We start from the raw sequence: 10398 nt of genomic DNA, 5'->3' as shown, positions 1-10398 counted from the left end.
CCAGCCTCAGAACATCAGTTCTTTCATTGTTTTTGCATTTTACTGCCCCTTTAATTTCACTATATGCAACTGAGTCGAAACCACGGCGACAAGAACGCAGAGAGTACAGCGCTCATTTCACGTCAGAGCGCCACGTGACTTGGAGCGATGGAGGTTATTGGAGCAGGTGCCGCTCAGCTGACCAAAGTAATAATAATGAACAGACTCGTGAAACTAAAGAGCATTGATAAGACACATGCCGTCCACCCCTATTGCACTCGACTTTGAGTACATTGTGCTGCTTGGGTGCCTACCACACCAAAATATAACCTCGAACCGGTCTTCTCGTTACATCGAATGCTTGTAAACAGAGGGTTGCCGATAGTATGGCGACAGGTTGACTCAGCTGGCTCGATAAACCGCTTTTCGGCGCAGATAAGCCTCCATCGGCGAGGGTGATGTGCTCCTCAAGTGCTCGCCTTCGGTTTCGGCTCATTTGCATACCGAAATTCAGCGATGGATATTTCACGGTACGCGCTCTTTTCGCGATTTTTAAAAGATTAAGTGGATTTCAACGAGAATTGTCTCCCGTTCTGTTATCTCGCTTTTGCACGAAATTCCCTAATTAAAGAGCTAATTAATGAATTTCAGGTAATTAGTAGTCATATATTCTCTTCCAGAAGATGTCCGCCTGGCCGTAGAACTCAACTCCGAAAACGATTGATTGATTGATTTGTAAAAGAAAAAAAATGGCATCTATGCTGCTCTCATAGCCTTTTCTATAAAAATTCTGTAAAACCTAACACACACACACACACACTGTATACATAGAAGCCCCTGCCGAAGGGTCAATAGCAATGCTAGTATATCCTATCTGATAAATTCGCACATATTATTGGCATACAGAGGTGTGATTCTCAATTCTTAGAAATTCTTAGAAAACTCAATTCTTAGAAATATTTGTGTGTAATTAGGCAAGGTTCCTGAAAACAGGTGTAAAGAAGCGGGTACGTGAGGTGGTGGTACATTCTTGCAGCATCCTTGTTTCTCCAATCGTGTACACTTCGATCCAATCGCTCCCGAGATCGAACGGTGTCGGCGCGCTGCGGAGAAACGATGAACTACCGTAGTGTGGATAGCTTCCTCGCGTCGTCTGCTTTTACACGTTTATTCCGCGTCCAGTGCAGTAGGTAGGTGGAGCATTGGGGTATCGAACAGTATCGTACCATCCCGGCACGAGTGACCCTCCGGTGAATATACGCAAGAATTGCGGAAAAGAGCCATCCACTCCGAACATCGGCCGGCGTGTTATCTTACACTAGGAAGGTGACGGTGTCGCCCCTATAGGTCGATCTCGCAGCGAATAGGGGGACTACGACCCTGTTTTGTGGTGTTATGTCACCATGTTACGCCGCACACCTAGCTTGAATCCGAAATATTTCAGGGTCTTCTCGGCTAACCACACTTGGCAAAAAAATCGTCCATGAAGTATAGATGACTCTTAGAGGCATCGTTATTTCGTGTGTGCGCGTTTAGTTCCGTGTTAGCGCCGCGAAGCAACTGTGGCTATGAGCGGCGTACAGACGTGCACAGATGGAGAGAGGACAGGGGGAAGGAGTAGGGAACAGTATGCGTCCTGGGTCGACTTCAGGGGGTACTGTGTCGACATTCGTCTGGAACGTCTTCGGAAAACCCAGGGAAAACCTGAGACAGCACAGCCGGCGACAGGATTCGAACCCGTGTCACCTCCCAGTCTCGACGTGGAAAAGCGATCATACTAACCCCTATGCCACTGGAGCTGGTGTCCTGACTACATTATTTATTTATTTATTTATTTAGTTGATACGGCGTGGTGTGCTCGATTGTGTGCGTGTCTTTTATTGTTTTTTGTTTGCTTGTGTTAAGTAAACCGATTTGCGAGTTCATCAATGTGTCGTGCCTGTCGCCATGCGTCTTTTCTTTTTTTCCGCTATTTTTTCTTAGCTGAAAAGTGATTGATTGATTGATTGATTGATTGATTTTAAAAGAAAAAATGGAGATGGTAGTCTCGAGCCACTCGGGACTGGCTACTCCAGGACGCGTTATTAATAAAAGAAAGGGAAACTACACTAACCTCGACGAGTGTTTCTTCATAACGTGCATATCGGTTCCCTTTAAACGTTAACAAAACGCGCCACTCTTCATATCTCGTCTAGCACGTACCTCTTTCTCTCCCTCTCTCTCGCACGCATGTCATCAAAAATATACCGTGAAAACACGCATCGTGAGATAATGGTCGCAGCAGCGAACGGACGCGTAGAGGGTCTACATGTACAGCGTATCGTAAATCGGCTCGGGTATCGAACGCCTCTATCCATTCTTCCCGGGATCACGATCTAACCATTGAGCGTGCTCGACTTCATGCGCTATGGGGTCAGCCAAGCGTGCACTTGATAGCGTGGCAGGGTCACCAGATTGCCTCTGACTGGCCGCCTTGCTGAAACACCGGTTGAGTGTATACAAACAACTGGACGGATATAACAATTCGTTAGAGTTAGGAAGATTGTTATGATTTGTGGAATTCGAAGTGGGGCGAATAACGCTTGTAGGGTTAATCGAGTGGGCTAATCGATGGGATCCTTGTCGGTATTAGTGAGTGAAGGACAAAGAAGGACTCACCAGTCAGGAACTTGGAGCCCCTCTAAGATGACATATCTCATAAAGTGTTTTTTTCTTCTCTCTCTCTTTTTCTTTTTTTTTACGTAGAGCGCACTACTTCTGCTTCCTATACTTACCTCCAGCACTGTATTTAAAGTAAGTATCATGTCCAACGTATTATTTGTACTAAACGTACAGCGCTGGCAACCTCCAACCAATCTCACGTTGCCGCGACCTCGCTCAGTCTTTAAGCAATCAGTACACCGGGTCTGATCTATCTTCTTTCGAAGGGTGGCAGGATGTTGATATGCTGTCGCTTGTTAATAACACGTGTGGAAACAGACTGGATAAAAACAAAATCTGGGGCAATCTTCCCAAGCAGCACAATGTACTGAAAGTCGAGAACAATGGGGGTGGCCGGTATGTGTCTTATCAAAGTTCTTTAGTTCCACGGCCTTCCACCTACCCGTCCACCCCTATTGCACTCGACTTTCAGTACATTGTCCTGCTTGGGTTCGGGACGACTTTGCAACGTGTCTGTTTTGCCACACAAGTTTGCGATCAATCGCTGTTGATGTGAGGTAATGATAATTTGTGTAGCCCAGAGCATGAAATCTCGGCTTTTGACTGGGTAATGACATTGCGACACACACCCAGACGTAAAAACAAGACGGTAGAACTCGTGCCCCCAGGCTCGACGTCGCACCGGACATGGCCAGCTGAAGAAAATGGTAAGTGAAATGGAGCTGGACGGAATACTAGTCAGTCACAAGTAAACAAATGAACAACAACAAAAAATGTGAAAACTGAAGAAGCGAACGAATAAAACTGTGGAAAAAGTCCAGGCCTAAAAAACATTGTTTACTGCATTTGTCCATGCACATCGCTAGCAAAAGTGCCTGATAAAGAGTCATGCCTTGCGAATGTAAGGTCCACAGACGTACGCCCGAAAAAATGAAGTTTTACGTTTGAACATTGTGCAACAATTTCGTGACGCATATTTCAAGTCCAGCTCCATTTCACTTACTACCTCACCATCATCCAATGTATGTGTGTGGCTACACAACTTATCATTACCTCACATCAAACAGCGATTTATCGCAAACTTGTGTAATAATCTTAAAGATATTAGTGGCAAAACAGACACGTTCACTGTCGTCCCGAAGATTGCCACAGATTTTGTATTTTGTCGAGTCTGTTTCCACACGTGTTGGCAACAAACGACAGCATGTCAACATCCTGCCACCCCTGCAAAGAACAAGGGACCCGGAACTGATTGCGATGTTCGCCGCCAGTCGAGCGCTTATTGGAGCGAGGTCACGGCAACGGGAGATTGGTTGGAAGTTGCCAGCACTGTACACTACGAAGTGTCCGCGTGGTAAAGTACTGAAAGTCCAAACCGCTAGGCAGAGTACATCGAAGTACTTGTCCAGCATATTGCACAAAATTTAGTGCCGATTAATGTCTCATGGTGTGATGATAATGCCTGAAAAATTGTTCACATTATATTTTGAAAAGACGAGACACATATAAAAAAAAATGTAAATTGAGTTACTGCTAGTGTGTTTTCTTCTTCACAACAATGATTGCGGGTTACCTGATACAAACTTCACTGCTTGCGATCTTTTCGTCGTAGAAAATTTTAAACGACTGACAAACACAATTGCCTCACAAAATCACGTCGGAGTCTCAATTTCACGGTGAAGCATGGTCTTGCGACTACTTTACAATTTTTGATTGATTGATTGATTGAATGAATGAAAAAAAAAATTCTTTGGCGCGAGTTTGTCATCATGCAGAAAATGGCATTAAGAACTAGAGCGCTTACGTCATCTGCAAAGATTCAATGGGAAACGTTTTCAAATGAGGAGTGAATCTCAGCTTTAATTTCAGCTTCAAGAACGACCAAACGCAACCGACGAATGAATCACTCTCAAGCTGTTCCTCCATACTACACTCATTTTCGTTTGTAAAGCACTAAGATAAAATTTCTTAAAACAAAGACAAAAACGAAACATTGCAAAGTAAAAATAATTGATCCGAATCGATTCCAGTTTGAACCCAGCTGACGCCACATCCATAGTTCCCAACAACTCCTCGCAGCGGGTTCGGGACGTTGAAGTCCGACACGAGAGAAAACGAAACAAAAGCTCATTCAAACAAATTCCAAAAAGAAGTTGGATCGAGAAAGAAAACTGACAAAACTTGTTGGAAGGCTCATGGCAGCCGGTACCGGTTGATGTTTGAAAGTCGACAACACACGCCCTTCAATAAGTTTGGCGTTTCGCTCCTGTTTCAACGAAACTTCCTGCTTTTTACTATAGCAGATGACGTTCCTTGTTTATTCGTCTGCGAAAGGAGTAAACAGAAGCGAAAGCAGACAATAGTTGAATTCTCGCAATGCAGAATAGGGAACAATGGGACAAAAGTGTTTTGACTTAGCAAAGAAACGTCAAGAAGAGATTGAAAAGTAAAAATCAGGTGCGTTATTTAACTTCTTTCGTCACTTCTGGGCCGTCAGACTGTTGTTTGTTTGCCTGTTTCGAAGGCGCTTTTCAAGTGAGAGAAGTTCTTTCATCCAAAGAAAGACGCTGAAAGCTTAAATGAAAAACAAACCGCTTCTATTGGTACTCTTTATTGAAACTAAAACGACGCAAAAGTGCGAAGTTCCTTAATTAAATCGAAGTTATGGGCGTGCAAGTGCAGCAGGAATTAAAGGGACACCAAAGTGTAAAAATTTCTCCGCGCAGAATGGGGTATGACGTCACGCGCAGCCCTTGAGCGCCTTTGAGCCACGTGACATGGGGAAACATGGGGATGCGTCACAAGCGTCATACTGCGGGCCGAGAGAGGTAGCAGCATGTGTTTTTACAATTTCCTCTCGTAATTGCACGCATACCTCAACAACTTACGGCATGCCCTCCTACTGTGACTCCAGTGCGGCAATGTTTTTTCCCAAGTCACGTGAGCAAACGTGACGTCACTGCACAAGTCTCATTAAAGACGCCGTTACCTTGACAGCAATACAAAAGGAACTGCATTCATCCGTTGCGTCGTTCGTGGCTTGTAAGCGAAAGAAACCGCAATGCACGCTTTCACTCTCCCTCTCTTTCTCAGGAAGGCCGACAATGCGCAGCGGACTCTCATTGGTCCCCTCAAACGATTTGTCCAATCATCGCGGAGAGGTTGTTGGAGCCGACCAATCCGAGGCCTCTCCGCATTGTCGCGCTTCTTGAGAAGAAGAGTGAGAGAGCGTAAATCGACTGTTTCTTTCGCTCATAAATCATGAATGACGCAACAGCTATGATTCTCGTTCCTTTTGTGTTGGTGTCAAGGTAACGGAATCTTTCATTCCGCATTCAGAGAAATTGTTGCACTTGAGTGTCCTTTTAACAAATAACTAAGTGAGGAATTGTCCTAAGTGGAGTTAGCCAGATAGATAACTCGACAGGGTACGTTTCGATATAGGGGGAACACAAGCGAAATTCATGCTTCCTACCCATGTTTGTAAACGTCGCGCTCAGCTTCAGACTCTATCCATCGGGTTAAAGTGTTTGAGGAAGCACTACCGCGAAACCAGGTGAATTGCTTGCACTAAGCGAATAGAAAAGAGAGACATATTAGTGCAATGTGCTTCACTAACGAACACACTGACTAGCGAGTAGCGAGGTAGCGAGGAAACGAGGTGAAGGAAGAACGAAAACGTGATGTCACGGAGGACGAAAAGTACAACCCATTTTTGGCACGTGGCACCTTTGCAAGAGCATAATTCGGAGTTTTTCGGAAGATGCCGAATTAAAAAAAAATATTCATCGGGTGTTTTCCGTCACTTTTCGACAAATGCCAAAAACACGGAACACTACCGTACAACTTCACGCGAACGTAGAACTTCGGTAAAATGTACTTTCTATTTTCCAACAAAAGTATACGCTTTGATCCGTCAAGAGAGAACTATCCATATAAAGAAGAAGAAGAAGTAGAAGAAAAGAGAGAACACAAGAATAACCTTCACCCGCGCATACAACAACAACAACAGCTATATGCATGACGACGGCTTACAGCTCCGACCGCAATCCTTTTGTTTCACACGCAAACACGTTATGCCTCATTCTTTCTCGAATTCTACAGTCCCCACGTCCAATCGTAATTGAAACAAAGACGGCATCCTTGACCACGAACGCATAACTTACGTCGACGTTTTTTTTTTTAAGTCGAAGTCTCTTCTCACCAGCCGAACGCCGACTCTCTATGATAGTACGTACGACAGAGCCTACGCAGCCTGGCAAATCCCGCGTGGCGTTCCCTCTAAATTTATCGCCCTCCATTCCCCCACCTCCCTTCCCGTATATCTCGTACGAGTTGGCGGTCTTTCAATTTCCGGTTCCGTGAGCAGGGCCGTGCATGAGAATTCACCGGTTCCCGGTATAGCAACCGCGGGAACGTTACTGCCGAAGCAACGATGCGCCTGCACGCTGCCGATGTACGATGCACGCGGTGCCTGTTTCTGTGTGTTAACGTGTTGTTGGACGCGGATGACGTTGTTATCGTACACGTACTCGGCGTTATTTATTTATTTATTTTCATTTATTTATTATTCCAAAACTAGGCCAAACTGTGGCCAAACTATATAGGAGGAAATATCTCGTTTTGTTTACCTCGTTTTAAATTTTTTTCTGTATTGATATTTTTCTTCTGGACGACAGCGGGAAAAATATTAGCGGTATATTAGCGTGAATTACGGGCTTTGCGAGTGGAAGGAAACAAAGAGTGGATTGTTTACTTTCATCCAGCAATTTAAAAAAGAAAAAAAAACGAGTTCCAAGTAGTCGAATAGTTGAAATTTAAATTCGATCAAGTAGTTCAGTGGGGTTGTGGGGTGGGGTGATGTAGGAAGAAGGTGCGGCAAGAGCCTGCTTTGGAGTAGCGGCTGGTGCACCCAGGGGAGGGTGAAAGAGGGAGGGGAGAGATGATGGCGGCACAGGAGAGGGAGGGGCGTGCTAACCCTCTTGTTCTGGGAGTTGAGTAGTCCAAGGGAACTACCCATCACAGAAAACATGCGAGCATCCTTAGTAGTCTTCATTGGGATGCTCCCTGTACGACGGTACCCACCAGGATTATTGGCGAAGTTACCCCATCGTCCTTTTCTTTCCTTTTCCTTTCCTTCCTTCCTTCTTTTTCTTTCCCGTTTTTCTTTTCCATTTTTCCTGCTTCTGGAATAGCAAGCCGGCTCCTAGCTGGGCTAACCTTTCCTTTCTTTTTTTTTCTTAATAAACATACCCCCCCCCCCCCTCTCATCCAAGTGCTGCAACAGCTCCGTCCAGACAAATACCTACGTATCTTCCATCGAAATACACGCATGCAACCGACTTCGCGGCGTTGGCGTTTCCCACAACTTGCTGTTTTCTTCAGGACAAAGCTTTTGCTGGAAAAAAGGAAAAAGAGCATCGCAGATTCGCCGTTATACACGAGCAAACAAAAGAATGACAAGGAAGTAGAAACAACAAGCAGCTTTTTTTTTTTAAAGTAACAGAAGGTAAAGCAGGGAAAGTAAGTGAAATAGGAAAAAGTACGTTGCGTTTATAGCGCGGATCTGCGGCACCGAATGAACAGACGCTCCGGCGCGCCGCTGAGTTTACGAAAGCGAACTCATTGGTGAAACGACTCCCCAGGGTGATTTTGCCCACGCGCTGAAGGCACCATGTTGCAGGGGTGCTAGCGAGTCAACGCTGTTAGCCTTTCCCAGGCATAAAAGGAAGCGCCAACAGTTTTGCAACACGGCAAAGCCGGATACCGAAGTGCGACATTACGCTGCATAATAGGCTACATTGTAGTGCGGAGAAGCAGTAACTTCACCCGCTGATAACCAGGTGCAGCGCTGCGCACGTCTCTGCTCATCCCTCAGGTGTCGTCTGCTACGTGTAGTGACGTCACTCAACTGGTTTCGCACATGCGAGGGAACTGCAAGTTTGAACAAACAGTTTTAGCTTCTTTTCTCTCTGCTTTCTGTTTTTCTTTTCCTCAGTCATCCTCGACTATACGATTTCGCTACCGAAAGTGAATCCCGGCTTTCGCAGACATCGAAAGAAACAATGCCTTCTGCGAGTTTAGTCAAAGGTTCAACGTATTAGTACATTTGTGTCGCAGCAGCTACTGGCGCCTTTTCCTGAACTGCGATTATTTAGTCCTCAATACACCTTGAGTTTGATTAGGTTATTACAATGAAACATGATCACAGATTTCGCTTTGAACTGACATCTCAAGAGACTGCTATGTGCTGGATCGCATCCATTTCCTGTAAATAACAAGAAGTCGAAGAAGAAGAAGAAGAAAAAAAAGAGAATTCTATCAGAAGCGCTCACCATATCGCAGCCAAATCCTATTTCGTTTAAAAAAAGAAGCTGTCCCATAAGATTTCAGACCCCAAGAACGAAATATAAGTAAGTTCTTTATCCTTTTTCGGTCATTTATTAAATGTCACGCAGAAAAAAAAAAACGACAGAAAAAGCTTCGGGATAAAACGATATGCGCTTCGACGAAATGGTCATGTTTATTTCATCCACGCGCAAGTATAAAGAGTATTTCATCTTGAATGCCTCTCCGCATTGCGGAGCATTCTGTTTCATGACACCACTTCTGTATTTGCTTACGCCGCACACGTTTTACGAAAATGACATTGCGCATTCAAGGCCGCGAGAGTGGTTACGTTATGATACAGTCACTCAAGATCAGACGCAAAAGGAAGAAAGAAAAAAAAAGTGACCATGTCTGTTGTAGTAGGCTATGAAGCGGGATTATTTACGGATGGGGGTATATGTCTGTCTCGTTTAAGGACGTCAAGTTGGATGGAAGTGAGTAGGGGGGCTCATGCAGTTACGCTCTGCAGGTTTCGTACTTTGCGCTGACTCGATTTTTCTGTGTGCGTGTGTGGGGGAGTGGGGACGGGGGTGCTTCAAAGCTGCGTGGAAAGCTCGAGATTGATTTCGGGTAGTTCTTCAAGTTTTAGATTTTTATTCGGATCTGTTGAAATTCAGTAAGATTGTGCAAATACTTTCGAGTTTCACTTCTGAAAGAGCTACCCGTGCACAGGGTAGCTTTTCTTCTTTTTTTTGTAAAGGTCTCCCCCTGCGGAATATAATCATAGCTCAAAATGTCGTTTTTTTTTACTCTCAGTAGTAGAAATCCTTAATTTTTTTTTCATATTTAATTCCTCAACGTTCTTAGAAATATGTTCCGTCATATACAATAACAAATATGTTATATAATGTTCCGGAGTTGGGAGCCAGCACTGCCCGCGTGTTCTCCTTTAAAAATACTGTTTATCAAAGTAATATTTAAAAAAAAGTACATTGCAAAACACTATCCCAATATATCCCGAGATTGGGAATTAGTGAATGGATGAACGGATTTGTGAAGAAAAACATAGAAACGATTTTTCCACAAGCGTGGATCCGTCTACACCATATCGTTTCAAGGTGACGTGCTTGAAATTAAAATGTAAACAAGTTTGATGAAAGAAACGGTAACGAAGAAGTGAAGTTACTGTCGCACGAGTACGCGAAAATAATAAGTCAGTACGCGAAAATATCGGGTGACGTCATCAGTTGGAGTGTTTTTCCCTGATGTCCCTGAGCTCTGGAATTAGTGATTAGTGAAAGTGAAAGCGATGAAAGTAACTGTGTCACGGTTTAGCACATACACTACGTGTTCTCCCTCCATTTTTTTCCTCTCTGCATTTTTCTCAAACGCTATACCCGTCTCAACATAACCTTGACCCCGTATAGC

The sequence above is a fragment of the Ornithodoros turicata genome, chromosome 4 (assembly GCF_037126465.1).
Source record: "Ornithodoros turicata isolate Travis chromosome 4, ASM3712646v1, whole genome shotgun sequence".
Taxonomy (NCBI): domain Eukaryota; kingdom Metazoa; phylum Arthropoda; class Arachnida; order Ixodida; family Argasidae; genus Ornithodoros; species Ornithodoros turicata.
The sequence above is the reverse complement of the archived record's forward strand: the minus strand, read 5'-3'. Positions refer to the sequence as shown.